The following is a 17,872-nucleotide window of genomic DNA, read 5'->3' as shown; positions in this document are numbered from 1 at the left end:
TGAGATAGAAAATTTTAGCATAGACATTGCTCAATACATAAAAACAAGTAGCCATTGCATATTGTGACAATACAGAACATCAAGCTTGCTGCAAAATACTCCAAAGGGTTCCCACACATAATGCAGTAGGTGTATGTACAACTCATAGATTTAGCACACAGTTCTAAAATTATAAACAAAGCCATAATAAACAAAGCAAAACATATATACAAAAACCAAAAAAACATTGATCACTAAAATATTAACATTTACCAAAAGATGGCATCTAATTTTTCATGGAGCAGCCAAGGAGCCATGACCATATGAATCCCAAGAGGACTCTTCAATGAAAAGTTGCAAAAGAGGAAAGGAGATATGGGCCAGCTAGATAACAGGGTTGAGCCCATTCTGTATAAAAAAGAAAAAATATATAGTAAGTAATCATCAAGAAGGGAAAAAAGGGGGGAGGGGGGAGACACCTTGTAAGTATAAAATTATCCATTATACAAATTCACTCATCTAAGTTATTACTGTGTCCCATAACTTTCCAAACTACACCCCCACTTGTAGTTTACAAGGTACAAGGTGGTCTCTTCTCTCTCCCCACTGCTCCCCCTCTCCTCTTTTGCTCTCTTTGTGATGATTACTGCTACTATTTTTCTCTTTTTTAGACAGAATGGGTAATTTGTGTATGGATTTTTGTCAGTATGGTGCCTAAAAAAAGCTCCACTAGTTTCTTTTTGGTTAGGGTCCTATTTTTCAGTGCCTTTTCATTAAGGAGTGTGGCACCAGTAAAACCCACTATCAAGGGTTGAGACCATTATTTATGTGTCTCTCTCTCCTTTTTCTTTGTAATAAAACTCAATAAGACTCTGCTGTATTGAAATAACTGTCCTGCCAACATGTTTAAAGCAGGCCATAAATGAGTCGAAAACTGAGCAAAAATTCTTGTCAATTGTGAATCATTCCTTTTTTACATCATTAGGCTCCATGTACACGGGACGTTTGGAAAACACTTTTAAATTATGGAAACTGACTGCTGGAAAATGTAGGTTAAAAAACATCTGTTTAGCCGCGTTTGCATGTGCGTTTGCGTTTAGAAGCGTTTTTTTAAAGATAACATCAGGAGACCTTCCAAAATGCCCAGAATGAACTGAAAAACAGTACAAAATTTACTATTTCAGACATTTTTGAGAGGAATAGAGAGAGTAGAAGCAGAGAGAGCAGTATGTGTTGAGATTACCGATCTTTTCTGGTTGTATTCACTATGGATCCCATCATGAGCATAATGCAGCACATTCTACCATTTTTTCCTTCACGCAAAACCTGGAACTGACTGCACTGGTGTACTGGGTCCATTTGAATACATGGAAAATGCTTTGCATGCATTTCTGATTATGAAAAAAGGCTCTGGACAGCATTTAGATATAGAACAGTTAAAAAACGCTTAACTTTAAAGTCAACTGCCTGTAAACAACTGTATACGATATAGTGTACATTACAATAATGGTGCAGCGCTAAATAATATTACAATTATGACCATAAATCTGATAAAAGGGTACTAGATAAAAGTTCATAAATGAGCATAAAATAAATGATAAACAGTTCAAAGGTGACTATCAGTGCTTTTAAGGTGCCTGTTTTCCTGGTGGGCTGTTGCTTGTGCAATAGCTGTGGAACAACTATGGTCATAATGTTAATATTATTTAGCACTGCACCATTATTGTATTGTTCTATTGAGGTTTTATCTTGGTTACCTTTGTGCATAGCTGCTTCCCCCCCCCTCTTTCTTATTGCGCTCACATATTCCTACTTTATAGATATACTGTACATGGACAAATAGGAAAACATTAGGGAGAGTTCAGGGGCTGCTGAAAAAAATGCAGAAAAGCTCCTGAACGTGAGTTTATCAGCTGCAGTGTACATGAACCCTTAGTGCGCCGGCTGGCGCAATCGAATGTGCCTGATTCAACATGCTGGGTTTAGGAAAAAAAACAAAAAATAAATGAAGGCACGATTGTATGAGTTGTTTCTGGTTATTGATCAACAAAACGTTCAGTTTTTGACTCGTCTATGGCCTCACCAATGGAGTGGGGGAAACTTGCTACAGCTGATGATGAGCCTTTTACGTATCTTCTACCTTTACGAGTTGTCAGTTTGTAGTCAGTGCTTTTATGCTACACTCAGAAGTTGCTCCTTCCCTCTCTTCCTTAAACCTGCTACAGCTACATGCTTTGAATAGTGATGTCACTCTTTGTGGCAGAAGTGTAAAAATCACATGAATCTCTGAAAAAAATTACAAAATGTTTCTGCAGGTAAGACAGTTCAGAAATAAAAATTTCAACTGTATCTGTAACAGTTTGTCTGTAGGTAAAACTACAGTACAATACTAGCAGCACAGTGGCTAAATGGTTAGCACTTTTGCCTGGCAGTACTAGGGTCGATGGTTCAAATCCCAGCCACAGCACCTCCTGCCTGGAGTTTGCATGTTCTCCCTGTGCCTGCGTGGGTTTCCTCCAGGTACTCTGGTTTCCTCCCACACTCCAAAGACATGCTGGTAGGTTAATTGGCTCCTGTCTAAATTGGCCCTAGTATGTGTATGTATGAATCTAAGTTAGGGACCTTTAGATTGTACACCCCTTGAGGGTCAGGGACTGATGTGAATGTACAATATATATATAAAGCGCTGCGTAAATTGACGGCGCTATATAAGTATCTGAAATAAATAAATACTATAACTTTTATAAGCCATACACCACGACTTGGATAAACAACTGAAAAGTAATTCTACTAGGCAATAAATAATACGTTTATGTTTTATTCCTCCTTTCTACCTGCAGATTGATATTCTAATACACAATTTTCTGCTTTTTTTCAGAATGTGTTTTACTGGAGCACATTAAATATACATTATTCCAAGTACATCCAAAATGTTCAAAAGCAATCAATCATCTGTCAAGATTGTCACATATGAATGAAGGTGATATTCTTTTTGCTATGTGTCCCTTTTTGATGTGCAGCCTGCGTCTTTAATACATTTCACTCAGAATTACCCTGTTCTGTTATGTGGCAATACACTAGGCATTGGTGACACAAATCCCTTAAATCTATTTAAAATGTACTTTGTTAAAATGCACCTGTTGGACGAAGATAGACAAACAGTAATGCTTAATGCAGAAGGCTGGAGGATTTCTCTTCCTATTGAAATAACGGGATGCATGAACGCACAATAATACAAGAGCAGCAGCAGCAGCCAGGAAGAGTCAAGGAAACAGGGAGACTTGTGAGAAAAGATAGGCAAGATAGTATTGATGACTTCCATGAATGTGCTGGAAGCTGTGATGTTGAAAGATGTCAGCATCAATCAGGATATGGACGAGCATATGAACAGTGCGCCTGTGATTGCAACTTGTATGTCCTGATATGTATATGATAAGAGACTCAGCTAAAAAGGAATAAAACAGACAGAGTGTTCAATGCTATCTCAGTTCTTTTTCTATTGAAGAACACCAAGACTGGATCCTACATAATGATTTTTTCCTATTCCTTTTATTCTACCTGTACATGATTTATCTGCTAGTCATTTTGAAACTGAGACTGCTATTTTTCAACACACAGACTTAAACTGGACCTATACTTAAAGAGACGCTGTCAGTGTGACAAGGGCAAATGACAATGTCGTCAGATAGAACACCCATCCAAAGAGGGTATACTCACCAATCCACACTGCCTCTTCATTACAGGAGGCCATCCTGGGTAAGTGTTGGATGGTGCTAGAGCTTACCCAGGTGGGTTATGTTCTGCCCTACCCTTGGGACAGTTTATGGGCCTTGGTGATTGGTTGCTCAGACTTTAGCACTGCCTCATGGGGGAGATCATATTCTCCCCCACTCCATATTGGTTGTGGCTTAAAGTTGTTTAGTAAAATAGAGTCTCAGCCTACTTGCAAACTACACTGCATATATGTGTTGCAGTTGTTGTACTCACAAAGGATTCCTTTAGTAATGTGCCACAAGTTACTCACACAGACTAAAGCTCAGAGCTAAGAATATTTTTTAGACATTAACCGCTTCATGACTGCCCTATAGCAGAAGTACTGCTACAGGGCAGGCAGGGATGCGCACAATCACGTATATATTGATTTGCATTTCCAGGTAGGGGGACCCTTCCCGCACCACTATTGGCTCCTCGGTATGTCAATCACTGGCTACCGATTCTCGACTGAACTCGGTGATCATCGGCGGAGCTGACAGGGGAGAGGTCTGTGTGTCTACCAGGGGTGGACTGACCATTTGGAAACCCGGGCACTGCCTGAGGGCCCGGGGTCAGTAGGGGGCCCCATGAGATGCCTTTTTCATAGGCTTTTTTTGAGTTTGGGCAAGGACACAAGGGCCCCATAATCCCCTATTGCCTGGGAGCCCCATGAGTGTCAGTCCGCCTCTGGTGTATACAACAGAGCTCTCTCTCCTCTCAGCATGGACATGCTGCTTTTTTACTGCACTGCACAGCAGAGCAATACAAAGCAGCATGTCTGCATAGTAAAACACACACAACACACTATGTAAAACACAACACAGCACACTGTTGACCCTTTGATCGCCCCCAAATGTTAACTCCTTCCTGCCCAGTGTCAATAATACAGTGACAGTGCTTTTTATTAGCACTGATTACTGTATTGGTGTCACTGGGGATGTCAACGGTAGTAGGTCAGCCCCCCCCCCCACCCAGTGTCAGAATGCCCGCTGCAGTCCTGCAATAAGTTGCTGATAGCCGCCATTACTAGTAAATAAAAAATAAAAAATAAAAATTCCACATAACTAATTAATTTACACGTATTGGGATTTTTTTTTAGCAAAGATATGTAGCCAAATACATTTTGGCCAAAATTTATGAAGACATTTTATTTTTACATTTTTTTTACTGGATATGTTTTATAGCAAAAAGTCAAAAGTATTGTTTTTTTGTTGGTCTTTTTTTCTTTATAGCACAAAAAATTAAAAAACGCACAGGTGATCAAATACCAGCAAATGAAAGCTCTATTTGTGGGGAAAAAAGGCCATAAATTTAATTTATGTACAGTGTTGCATGACTGCGCAATTGTCAGTTAAAGTACCACAGTGCCTTATCGCAAAAAATGGCCTGGTCAGGAAAAGGGGTAAATCCTTTGGAGGGCAAGTGGTTAAAGCCCCATTCACATTTACAGATTTGGGATAGTGGGCATAATCGCTGTGGATCGAGTACCATTCATTTTCGATGGCACCTAAACATGGTACAGTTTTGCCATGATTATCGCAGGATAAATTGTGTTACAATCGTGGCAAAGCTTGTCACCCAAAAAGGAGCAGGAGCTAAGCCAAAACACATAGGGCAGAGCTACACTATGAGTGACATCACCCTGCATGAGCCCTGTCCGCTTGCAGCCATTGACCGCAGCTAGAAGATTGTAATTGCACTTGATTCCTTGGTGTCGGGAATGACACAGAAGTGCACTGGCTATGTATATGAATAAATGTTGAAACTGTTTTATACTATGCAACACTCTCTCTATTCCAATGTGGCTGACACTTATCTAGTTACTGGCTGAAAAGAAAGATTTGATTGGTGCTTTTTTATTCTTCTGAAGACTGGGCTGCGTATGTGGCTATTACCCATAATAGTGATGTTTTACTTATGTCTTATGGGTGAGTGTTTTTACCTTTGAAGGTGGAGAACACTGAGTACAGGATTTGCGCATATAAAGATTTTTTTTCTAGCACAAGCTCACTACTTTATGGTAGATTGCAAGATTGTGGATTATTGGTTTTAGTTTTTGATTTTTTTTTAATTTTTATGGACATTATGGACACTTTCACTATATGAATTTTGAATTAATTTTGATTGAATTTTTGGATGAATTGTTGATATAATTTAGATTTATTTATTTACCTATTGTATTTCACATATATGAATTTCACTAGATAGTATTCAATATATCATTTATGGATTTAAGTAAGATTTAGATGAAATTCATAAACTATTGACTTGTGAGTTAATGGGAGGAGATTTTGCATGAGCTCATTTTTGATCTAGCACGGTCACAACTTGTTATTTCAATTACCCGTATGATACTTCCTTATGCCTTATCTCATTATATCAGTCCTCAGGTAATTATAATGGGAATATTCATGTTCTCCAGTACCCCTCAAACCTTACCCTGTGTCATTCTTTACACACTGTGTCATAACTGTACATGATACCTAATTACCATAATATTAATAATATCCTCATTTCTAGATGGCCCTCATACTGTGCCTTTCTATCATTTTTCAGCTATACACTCTTGAGGAAATCATTCTGACAAAAAAGCATTAAGCCGGAGATATCTGTGATGTCACGCACTATCAGGAAGTATAAGACCATCCTCCCTCTATGGTGGGTAATAATAGTTTTACAAAGCTGACCCTAAAGTACTGTTTTAGAACCAGGCATGTGAGTGTTTTTCTAAAGAAAAAAAACAAAAAACAAAAGGATGGATTGAAGAGTTTTTGAGGCACTGAATAAATGAAGTTGATAAAATACAGCATATGCACATAAAGGGTAATTCAACTTCTTTGGGAAATTGTATATCAAATAAAAAAAATAATATAGCATTTACACATGCTACACAAGCCATGTTGTCATTTAATGTAATTAAAAACTACCTTTTCCTTTCAATCTCAAGCGCTGTAATTTTCTGTAAAATTCACTGCAATATGGCAACCTGGAGGCGTTCTGTACACTGTTGAATTAACACAAATAATGGGTTTCTTACTACTTTAATTATATTTGATAACTTATTTTAAGCACTGGGCACATTGGAGTGTAAAAACATGAAAGGAGTTAGAAGCTTGAAGCAAACCAGAAAATCCTGGAGATGAATGCATAAGGCCCAATAAATTTAGAAACACATTTTAGAGGTGGTACCTTGAGTCTGATGTTCCTGGTTGTGAGTCCGACACTGTCCCCACTCAGCAGTGGTGCAACGACCTGCAAAGTTTTTGAACTTATTGATAGTCGCTTAGTGTGAGCTACAAACTTTGGACCAATAAAGTTAAAAGACTTTTGAATGACAGCTAAAGTTGGAATATCAGGAGGAGCAGAGAATGAAAGGAGGACGTTGTAGATATCTCTCAGAGACCATAAAGAAGTTTTTTTTCTGAGACCTGGAACTAATATGCTTATTGTGGGAGAATTGCACCCAGGGAAAGAGAGGACCAGTCATTATTATAAGCAAAAACCATTTAGATGTGCTTTTTGGATAGCGAGTGGCATGAAAAAGTAAAAAGCAAAGCGATATTGAGAGACTTGCAGAAGGCCTCCAAAAACAAGAAGGAAATTGCATAACCCTATTGGAAACAATGTGGAGTGAAACCCAACATAGATGGAAAATCTCAAAGACACAAATGGAAACCAAGGCAGAAGCAGTAGGAAGGCCAGAAGATAGAATGAGATAAGCCATCTTGGAAAATTAATTAATGACAACCCAGATTGCAGTATTGCTTCCTGAAGCCAGAAGACCTGTGATAAAATCTATTACAGGTGGGAACAGGGTTTCTTTGGCATAGGTAAGGGAATGAGAAGACCAGTGGGAGCTTGTGTAGAGGACTTTGATTGAGCACAGACATGGCACAGTTAAACGTATTCTCTCACCTGCCGCTTAGGAATCATGTCCCCAGTGAAGAATTTTGTGCCTCCAATAAACTGGGAAAAACTCCTTACCCAGAGGGATTTGCCTAAAGCAACCATGCATGAAGTGGCAATAACCGCTTCAGGTTTGTAGTTGGACTCTTCATCCGGAGTATTGAAGGATCTGGAGAGTGTAAAAGCCTGATATTTGAAGGAATCTGGCTTTGTTGGTGATAGTAAAACTAAAATGCTAAAAGAAAAGTTTCTGCCTGGCCTGTCTGGGATTTAGCCAACTGACATTCTGCAAATATTGCAGATTTTTATGATCAGTAAAATACTGTGGAATGTGGAGAAACGTCTAGGAGGTGATGGCACTCCTCCAAAGCAAGTTTGACTGCAAGGAGCTCATGAGTGGGCAATGAGTTTTTCTTTTGAATAGTTCATAATGAGCAATTGTTTTTATTAAAATCTAAAATGATAAAAAGCGTGAATGAGCTTATTTAAACAAAATTTACACTGTTTCTGTTGTCACCTCTTTATATTCTGTTATGTTCCTGTTTTAGGGTGGTGAGGCCTTGACACTTTGACAATAGTTATGTTCTCTATTTTATTTTTTTCTTCCTGCACAGCAGGCTTGTTGCTGAGAAGTACATCTTGACCAATGTAATTTTGTACGATTTTTCCTCGCTGAGTGGCTATTATAAAATTTTGCTATGCTTCACATACATACCTTTCAGGTTATTATTATGAGAAATGATTTTCGCAGCTTCCACCTGTTGTCTCAAAATGCCATGTATCAGGAAATTATTCTTACTGCAGGAGCTCTCTGTAAAATTTGGAAAGATGTGTTTCACAAAGTAACGATTTCTAGTCAATGACAGAGGAAGTGCATCTCATTCACAGGTCAATACGTTCTCTACACACTGTGGCAGCATAATAGACATAGGGGTTGATTTACTAAAGGCACATAGACTGTGTGTTTTGCAAATGCAGGTGCACTCATTTTCCCCAGAGCTTAGTGAATGTGGTGAAGCTTCACTTTGTAAAGAATACCCAATCATGTGCAAAGAGAATTGAAAAACAGCATATTTACTTGCACATGATTGGTTGATGAAAATCAGTGAAACTCCACCACATTTACTAAGCTCTGGGAAAAATTAGAGCACCTGCAAAGTGCACAGTCTATTTGTCTTTTGTAAATGTCTCTAGTCATAGACTGTCTGCCATTGCCAGCTTCTGCATGATATTTTCACAGGCTTAGAATTAAGAGAAAAATGCAGATTTAGACAAGAAATCAACATGTTTGATTAAAGAAACATTGGTTATTGCTATATAGACAGATGCCAAAAACATAGACAAAATAGAGTTAAAAAAAAAAAATATTAAAAAGTGTATATGGGATTGTTGCTAGAAGTAACCAGATGTGTTTACATTTCATTCTATGGAGAAATCCATTACTATGAGCTACAAGTCTCACTACCCCTGAAAAAACAAGGGATTTATTCAGCAAGATCACATCAGCCTGCCCCTATGTGCCCCCAGGTTCCACTTACTGTGGTTGAAAACCCAAGAAATAAGTGAAGCTTAATGGTTCTACTCAACATTATAACTGTCAGTTACATAATTATCTGACATTTTTCTGCACAAACTAAGTATAAATACCCATTGATCCTGCCAGCATGCTCCTCTACCATGTAGTAGGTGACTATGCTAACCACAGGGTCCAAATCCTATGGAAGCATTGTCAGCCCACAATGCATTTTTACTACAGGATGCCTTGCCGAAACATGGCTTTCCTGTAGTCCACTGTAGTCAACATGTGCCATGACAGGCAGCAACTCTAGTCCTCCCACTGTCTACACCTACAGCACTGGGATGCACTGGGAGAGCTGCAGAATGTTCAAAAGTGAGTAAGGCAGGCCGTGCATGATGCAATTTTCTTTCAAGAAAATTGCTTGATTCCCCCATCAACACAGTTAGTGTTGTTTAGGGAATCCCTTCCACGAAGGTATTGTGTTCTCCAGTGGGGGGGGGAAGCCACCCATGCCGGGAAAACACAGTGATTGCTGCTAGTGGCCATAATAGCCACTAGCATTAATCGCATGAAAAATCCAACATGCTGGTTGTACCCAAGTTGTACAACAACTGACTTGGGTACAATCAGCCTGCCCATAGATCAGGGCTTAAAATTTCAAGTCTAGACCTACTAGCCAGGCAAAAACCTTACTCTCCACCAGTTGACCCACCAAACCTTGCCCAGGCCCACCTCCAACCCCACCCCAGGCCTGTCCCCCAACCCCGCCCCCAGCCCTGCCCCCAACCACGCTGCCTTAAAGCTTATGAAATTACATTTTTCTTTAGAATAAAGAGTCCAAAATATAAAAAACAGCAGTTATAACATAGCTTCATTATGTCCATTTAAACATTACAGCAATAGCTTAATAGAGTCTAGAGGGCAAGTGGTTAATATAAAACAATGTAAACATAAAATGAAAATAAGTGTCCCCATCAGAGTCCTCCTTTACAGCAGGTGTCCCCCTTTACATCAGGTGTCCCCATCAGAGTCCCCCTTTACATCAGGTGTCCCAATCAGAGTCCTCCTTTACAGCAGGTGTCCCCCTTTACATCAGGTGTCCCCATCAGAGTCCCCCTTTACATCAGGTGTCCCCATCAGAGTACCCCTTTACATCAGGTGTCCCTATCAGAGTCTCCCTTTATATCAGGTGTCCCCATCAGAGTCCCCCTTTATATAAGGTGTTCCCACCAGTGTCCCCCTTTATATAAGGTGTTCCCATCAAAGCCCCCCTTTACATCAGGTGCCCCCTAAGTGTAACCTCAACCTTCCCCCTTGTACTCACAGATCTTCTTGTGAATGCAACTTCTCCTTCTTTCCCCCCTTCGGTCATGTGATAAGTCACATAACAAGGGGAGAGAGGAAGGACACTCTGCCTTCACTCCTTACTGCCGGCTGTCTATTGCTCCCGCAGGCAGGAGGGAGGAGAAAGCCTAGTCCTCCCTCCAGCAAGTGTCAGCATCTGCTGACACTGTGACAGGAGTGAAACTGTGATCACTCCGGTCATTGAGGAGCGGCACCAGCAGTGCACCTCCCTTATACACAGTGCTCGAGGCAGGTTGGTGCTACTAGTAGCACCAGCCCCCCACCCTCTGATGCAGAGCCTGAGACACACTCGCCCCCTGTTATTTTCACTAGCCAAATGCGAGCAGGCAAGTGGAAATTTCAAGTCCTGCCATAGAAGATTCGAATTTCGGCTGGTTTCTGCTGAACCCGCTGGGATTCAAATCATCTATGGCCAGTTTAAGGAGTTGTGATGTTGATGAAAGAAGCCATGCACTGGAAAAAAACTGCACTCAGAGCCATGAACACAGGTTCAATGAAGGCAATTACATGACCACTATCAAATACAGTTAAAAAATAGCCTTTTAGAAGATTTTTCTCATGCTTTTGTATACATTAATTTCAACATCATACCACCTAACTTTCATAGATGGAAATCTGGAACATCTTTTAGTAAGTATGTAAGCAAAGGAGAGGCCACTGCTACACCTTTAGTTTTTTTTTAGAGGTCTATTCATCAACTAAAAAGGAATGAGGCACAGAGGCATTTTGCTTCAAAAGAGGGACCAGCTTATTCAAATAAGAGATACTTGAGAGATATTGGCAATGCTGTGAAAGTCATGATACTGATCATAGTATATGTACTTGATGAGGGCTTACATAAACTTTAAATCACTCAGTAGAATTAAGGTTAGGGCTCTAGACTTACTTATCCCCACTCTATCCAAAACAAAATAAAAAAATAGCTAGAGTTAGGCTTTAAAACATGAATTCAGTCTAATCAGAAAAAATAGGACCAAAAAAGCAGGAATCCAAAATGAAGCTGCTACATTCTTATTGCTCGAACAGTGATAAACATGACTTAGGTGGAGTATAACATTAGAATTTTCTGTACAGTCAACATTCTTGGGTGTGGCAGTTCTTATTAACTGACCTTAATAACTTTCTGTGATTAATACTGATATCAGATCTCATCAGTCAAAAAGTCAATAGTAGTTAACAGGCAGCCAAGATTACACATGACACTGTTCTTTACTTTTAAAGCTACACTCCAGACACATATAAATAATAAATTACTCCCTAATATGGTTATGTATTGCATAAAAAAATAAATATAAGAAAGCCTATGCTGATAAAAATATGAAGACTATTGTTGACCCCTCCTAAAATGCTAATTGCTTGACTGTCTCTGGATGTAATATTGACACTGAACTGGAATAAATAACCAGCCAGTAAATTCAGAGTGATATTGGAACTTCTAACCTGCAGACTGGTCCCAGGTAAGTGAATCAAAATTTACTTATATCAGGAGTGCAGCGCTAAAATAAATTTAACTAAAACCATTATAAAGCTAAATCAAATGTGAATCCATATCCAAGGTAAAATAAAAGTTTATGAATAAATCATGAATAATATAATAACGAATAAAAAGTTCATAAAGTGATAGTCGTGGTTAAGATTCCAACCGCAGCGATGTTTAAGTGCTTGTGCTTTGAAGGCATAGTAAAATTGCGCAGTCACCAGATGCACATTGAAAATGCATATAAATATATCCTCAGAGGTCCTCTTTAGGGAATGGGATATGCTGGGCGTAAGGTTAACCTCCTTCTGGGTAGTAAACAGCACAGCAGAGGCTCCTAGGTTGGATGGTAATCAGCTCAGCCAGAGGTCCGCTTTAAAGGATGTATAGGTTTGCAGCCTGTTTTACAGGGACTCCCTCCTCTGGATACTAGAATGAGCCAAACTCAAAAGATAGGCTTTGAAAATCAATAGCTCCACATTGGAGCCAAACAAAGAGTGCCCATAGTGTAGTAATTTAAAAGATGATTTATTAAATCCAAAATTCCGGTAAAAATGTATCAATATATGGTCACAATAGCAAAGATGCAGGACTGACCAAGATCTAAGATGGCCGCCAGACCTTCACGGGCTCCGGCGGCATGACGTCATGGCATATTCGCTTACGCGTTTCGTGCCCTCACGACTTCAGAGGGGATGCCAATCAAAATTTATTTAAGCCATTGGATCAGCATGAGAGTCAGACATTTTTTATTTGCAGAAGGGAAGGTCAGCAATGGTAGCCTACGTATCTCTTTCAATACAGGTTTCCCTAAAATACATTTAAGTATCATTAGTATAAGTACCTTTTCCCCTTTATATTAGACTCTTATATCCCCACACTAAGACTCAAAACTGACAGGAGAGCAAGGAGAGTGATCTAACAAGGGAAACTTCACACACAACAGTTTTTGGCAGTTCCATAAATATGAAAACTTGGCATGGCCAGCCATTTTTGTATGGACCTCAGAGCTAAAATAGCAATAGTACATCATTTTCTAACCTGTTTCCCTAGAGAACTTTTGATCAGAGGTGTTTACACTCATAGTCATTAGCTTGTTGCTGATCCTGAAAAAGGATTTAACACGGGTTTGATCCCATCAGTAACTGCTTCTTCCCTGACCTATCAGCAGAATGGCTGACCAGACTTGAAATATTTTGGAAGATTTCAGCTGGAATTATTGGATTGCACTAACAATCGGTAAATCTAACTGTGTATACCAGTCATACGAGTTTCCAGCTAATGTGAAGCGTTGATACTGACATTTTTAGCCCCTGAATGCTGATCCTACACCAATTTTTACATTTGCTTCACTATTACTGTCAGCCAGACTGGCATCCCCTTGTCTTTGTTTTGTTTTTTTTTGTTGCTTCCAGTAGACATGTGTTAAAGCAACCATAGGCTTGAGATGATCATAACCTGATCCAGCTCATACAGTCATGGCCAAAAATGTTGGCACCCTTACATTTCTATCAGATATTGCTGCCACTTTGCTTAAAAAACTTGTTGCAACTACAAATGTTTAGGCATTCTCATGTTTATTTCATTTGTTTGTATTGGTATCACACAAAAAGTGGAGAAACAAAAAGCCAAATCTGACACATTTCCTTGGAAAATTTATCTGAAATCAGTTGCTTCCTGTAACCATCAATGAGTTTCTTACATCTCTCAACTGGAATTTTGGACCACTCTTCGTTCGCCAACTGCTCCAGGTCTCTCAGATTGGAAAGGTTCCTTTTCCCAACTGCTGTTTTGAGATCTTTCCACAGGCGCTCTATGGGATTGAGATCTGGATTCATTGTTGGCCAGTTCAGTCCTCTCCAGAGCTTTGTCTAAAACCATTTCTGAGTGCTTTTTGACGTGTGCTTTGGATCATTGTTCTGATGTAAGACCCATGACCTCTGACAGAGACCAAGCTTTCTGACACTGGGCTCTACATTGTACCATAAAATTCTTTGGTAGCCTTCAGATTTTATAATGCCATGCGCACGGTCAAGATATCCAGTGCCTGAAACAGCAAAGCAACCCCAAAACATCAGTGAACCTCCACCATGTTTGACTGTAGGGACTGTATTCTTTTCTTTGAAGGCCTCATTGCTTTTTCTGAAAACAGTAGAATGATAGGCTTTTACCAGAAAGCTGTAATTTTGTTTTGTCTGTCCACAGCACATTCTCCTAAAACGATTTTGGCTTCCTCAGGTAAGTTTTGGCAAACATCAATCTGGCATTTTTGTGTTTTTGTGTCGGCAGTGGGGAGCTCCTCCTGGGTCTCCTACCATAGTATCCCTTTTCATTCAGATGGCAAATTATAGTGCAAGCTGACATAGTTTTATCCTGTGCCTGAAGGTCAGCTTGAATTTGTCTAGAAGTTGATTGAGCTTCTTTAGCCACCATTCAAACAATCCTTTGTCGCAATCTTTGATCATTTAATTTTTTTCACTTTTTTGTGTCATACATTGCCTAAACATGTAATTACAACAATTTTCTGGGTGAAGTGGTGCATTTGCTGACAGAAATGCAGGAGCCCCAATATTTTAGTCCATGACTGTATAAATTACAGGTCCTTTAATATTTCCTAAACTGTGATTGGCCCATAATTGGCACCTGGAAGATCACCTTACCCTCCCCTCCAAAAAAGTCTTTTGTTGTCTTCAAGCTAATGTCATTCAAATGAAATATGCATAGTGCCAACAGTTTGTACAGTGCTTTACAATGCAATGACAAACAATACAGTTACAATACAATTTAATACAGGAGGAATCAGAGGGCCCTACTTGTTAGAGCTTACAATCCAAAAGGGAGAGTCGAGTGATACAAAAGGTAAAAACTGCAGGGGTTGAGCTGATGAGGAAAATAAAGTGCAGTTATTAGGCGGTGGCAGGATAGACTTCTCTGAGGAGATGAGTTTTCAGGGATCGTCTAAAAGTAGATAGAGTAGGAGACAGTCAAACTAATTTGGGTAGAGAATTCCATAGGAAAAAGTCCTGGAGGTGAGCATGGAGGAAGTGACAAGGAAGCTAGAGAGCAGGAGGTCTTTTGGAGGAACAAAAAAATAACAATTTGGTTGATATTTTAAGACAAGGTTAATGATATAGTAGGGGACAAGTTTTGGATGGCTTTGTATGTTGTTGATAGTAATTTGAATTTCATTCCTTGGGTGAGTGGAAATCAGTCGAGGGCAGAGAGAAGTAGCAGACATTAAACTGTTGGTAAGCTGGATGAGTCTGGCAGCAGCGTTCATGGTGATCTTAAGGGGGGATAGCCTATGTAGGGGTAAGCCAGTGAGGAGGGAGTTGGAGAGGCAGGAAATGGCCAGGGAGTGAATTAGAAGCTTTGTAGTGTCATTGGTGAGGAAGGGGCATATTTTGGAGATATTGCATTGGTTAAGGCAACAAGCTTTAGACAGTGATGGGATGTGGGTCCAAAAGGATAGTTCAGAGTCCAGGATAACACTTATGTGACCCCCTACTACGACTTAACATGAGCTCTAAAACATAAACTCCATTCATATAAAAGCATAACTCTTAGCCTCCACCTAACCCTAAAACCTAACCATTAAAAGGGATATAGACACAGGTTACCTTTTATACAAATGCATAGCAAAGAAACAGGTTCACTGTAATCCTGGTCCCAACAGCTGCTTATATTAATCTTACCTTTGCTCCCTCCCTTCACTGTTCAACCATGTGGAGACTGCATAGGTGAAGTGCAGGTTCATTATAAAAAAAAAAATGTTAATGTACCCTCGGCAGTGTTATAATTTGTCCCATCCCCTATCATTGTTCCTTTAGATGGTCAGCATGGTCTGCATGTTAATGTGGATACAAATTTTTGAAAAGGCATTTGAAAAAAAAAAAGGAATTAATCTAATGAATACTATCATTACATGTACTAACCATATGCAGTTATCAGGGTGCAATATTTTGTACAATATTTTGTATAATAGTTGTCCATGTTATGGAGGACAGGTAACAATATGATCTTTTTATAACAGTACAATTCAAACCTAGACTTGAATTAATTATAGCATTTACTCCAATTACCTTCTATCCAAAACGTTGTTATTCTCAAAATGGTATTATCATTAATGTTTTGTATGCAGTACGTTTTCATCAATGACCTTGTCTGTTTAAAGAAGACCTGTACTAAAGAAGCGTAGAGGCTGCCTTCGCTAGCCATTTTTGAAATGCTAGTTTCCTATCTTTTATGCTGATCCAATGGTTTCAGTACTTTTTAAATCACCAATGTTAAAAAAGTATGTGGTCAGTAGTTATGAATTGTTACGTTTGTTCCAGATCAGTATTTTAGAAAGTACAGAAACACCTAGGTAGTTAACATTTTCAGAAGATGTCAGCAATTAAAGCTTCCATGCAGAATTACATGTTTATTCTTGTTGAGAAGATCACTGAACTGACTTGTCTCAGACCACAAAACTAGCAATTGGGCAGGATAATCGACCAAGCCAATCAAGTGATCCAAAAGTCATCAGGAAGTATGCAGAGACATACATTGTTTATTTGTAAAACATTTTTACTGCAGAGACATATAACGGTTATTTGTTAAATAATTTTACTCTCTACATAAATCATTGTGTATGTGAACAGTATTGGCCCCTGATAAGCTCCCATAGCAGTTGTATGGTCTGATGAGCCTGTAGCTATCCCCCTTCTTTGCACTGAGAAGCACATAACTGCTCTGTACAGATAAACAATTTCTGTGGAGATTCTCATTTAACAAAGTCATGGTATACAATTCATCACTCTTCCAATTGACTTCATACGTTTAAAAACATGTTTTTTGTATTACGGTGACCTAGTGGCCCACATGGCTATAAAAACTGGGCTATGTTCCTGACATTCATTAAAATTTGGAATGCCACTTGTAAGAGTATTGAATTGTCTCAAACATTACAAAACAAGTACAAGAATGTGACTGACCACTACAAGCTTTAACAAATAATTTTACACACGGAGATGGACAAATCTGACAGTGCACATAAAATGCACATAAAATGTATACAGTAAGAATAAATGTACCCATAAACAAAAGAAATTCACAATCCAACTGTTTTATAGCAGTAATCCAGCCAACATTAAGGTAAAATATTTAGCCCATTAAAAGATAAAATAACAAAACCAATTTTTGTTGCAATCACCTTCACTGCTACTAGATGTTCTTAGTTTGATGGCAATCATCATTCAACCTAGCTTATTCTGATCTCAGGTCTTCCTGGACTCACTCCACCCTGTAACTGGACAAGAAGCAGCATGGTGATGAGCTCATCTTTCTGGTACTCTGCTTTCTCTTCCTATCCGCATGCTTTTTATCAGCGCTTGAACTAATTGACTCCTTGTGCTGCTACTTCCATTGACATTCTGGCTCAGCTCTACAAAGATTGCAATACACTGATACCAGGTCAGATTCAGGCTCTTCCACTGCTTGCTTTAAAAAATACATTCAATTAAGTATTAATGATTACAAAGATTAATTAGATTGTATCTTTTACAGTGGCAAGAAAAAGTATGTGAGCCTCTTCGAATTACCTGGTATTCTGCAGTAATTTTCCATAAAATGTGATCTGATCCTCATCTAAGTCACAACAAAGCTGATAACTCACAAACAATACTAATTTCTTGTGTATTTATTGAACACACCCATTGAACATTCACAGTGCTGGAGAAAAAAGTAAGTGAAACCTTGGAGTCAATAGCTGGTGAAACCTCTTTTAGCAGCAATGACTTCAAGCAAGTGCTTTCTGTAGCTCTGGATCAGACCTACACAATGCTCAGGAGGCATTTGAAACCAATCCTCTTTACAAAACTGCTTCAGCTCAG

Source organism: Staurois parvus, unplaced genomic scaffold (genome assembly GCF_062004578.1).
Source record: "Staurois parvus isolate SC_StPar_1 unplaced genomic scaffold, SC_StPar_1.0 ptg000634l, whole genome shotgun sequence".
In the NCBI taxonomy this organism is placed as follows: Eukaryota; Metazoa; Chordata; class Amphibia; order Anura; family Ranidae; genus Staurois; species Staurois parvus.
Note: the sequence above shows the minus strand (reverse complement) of the source record.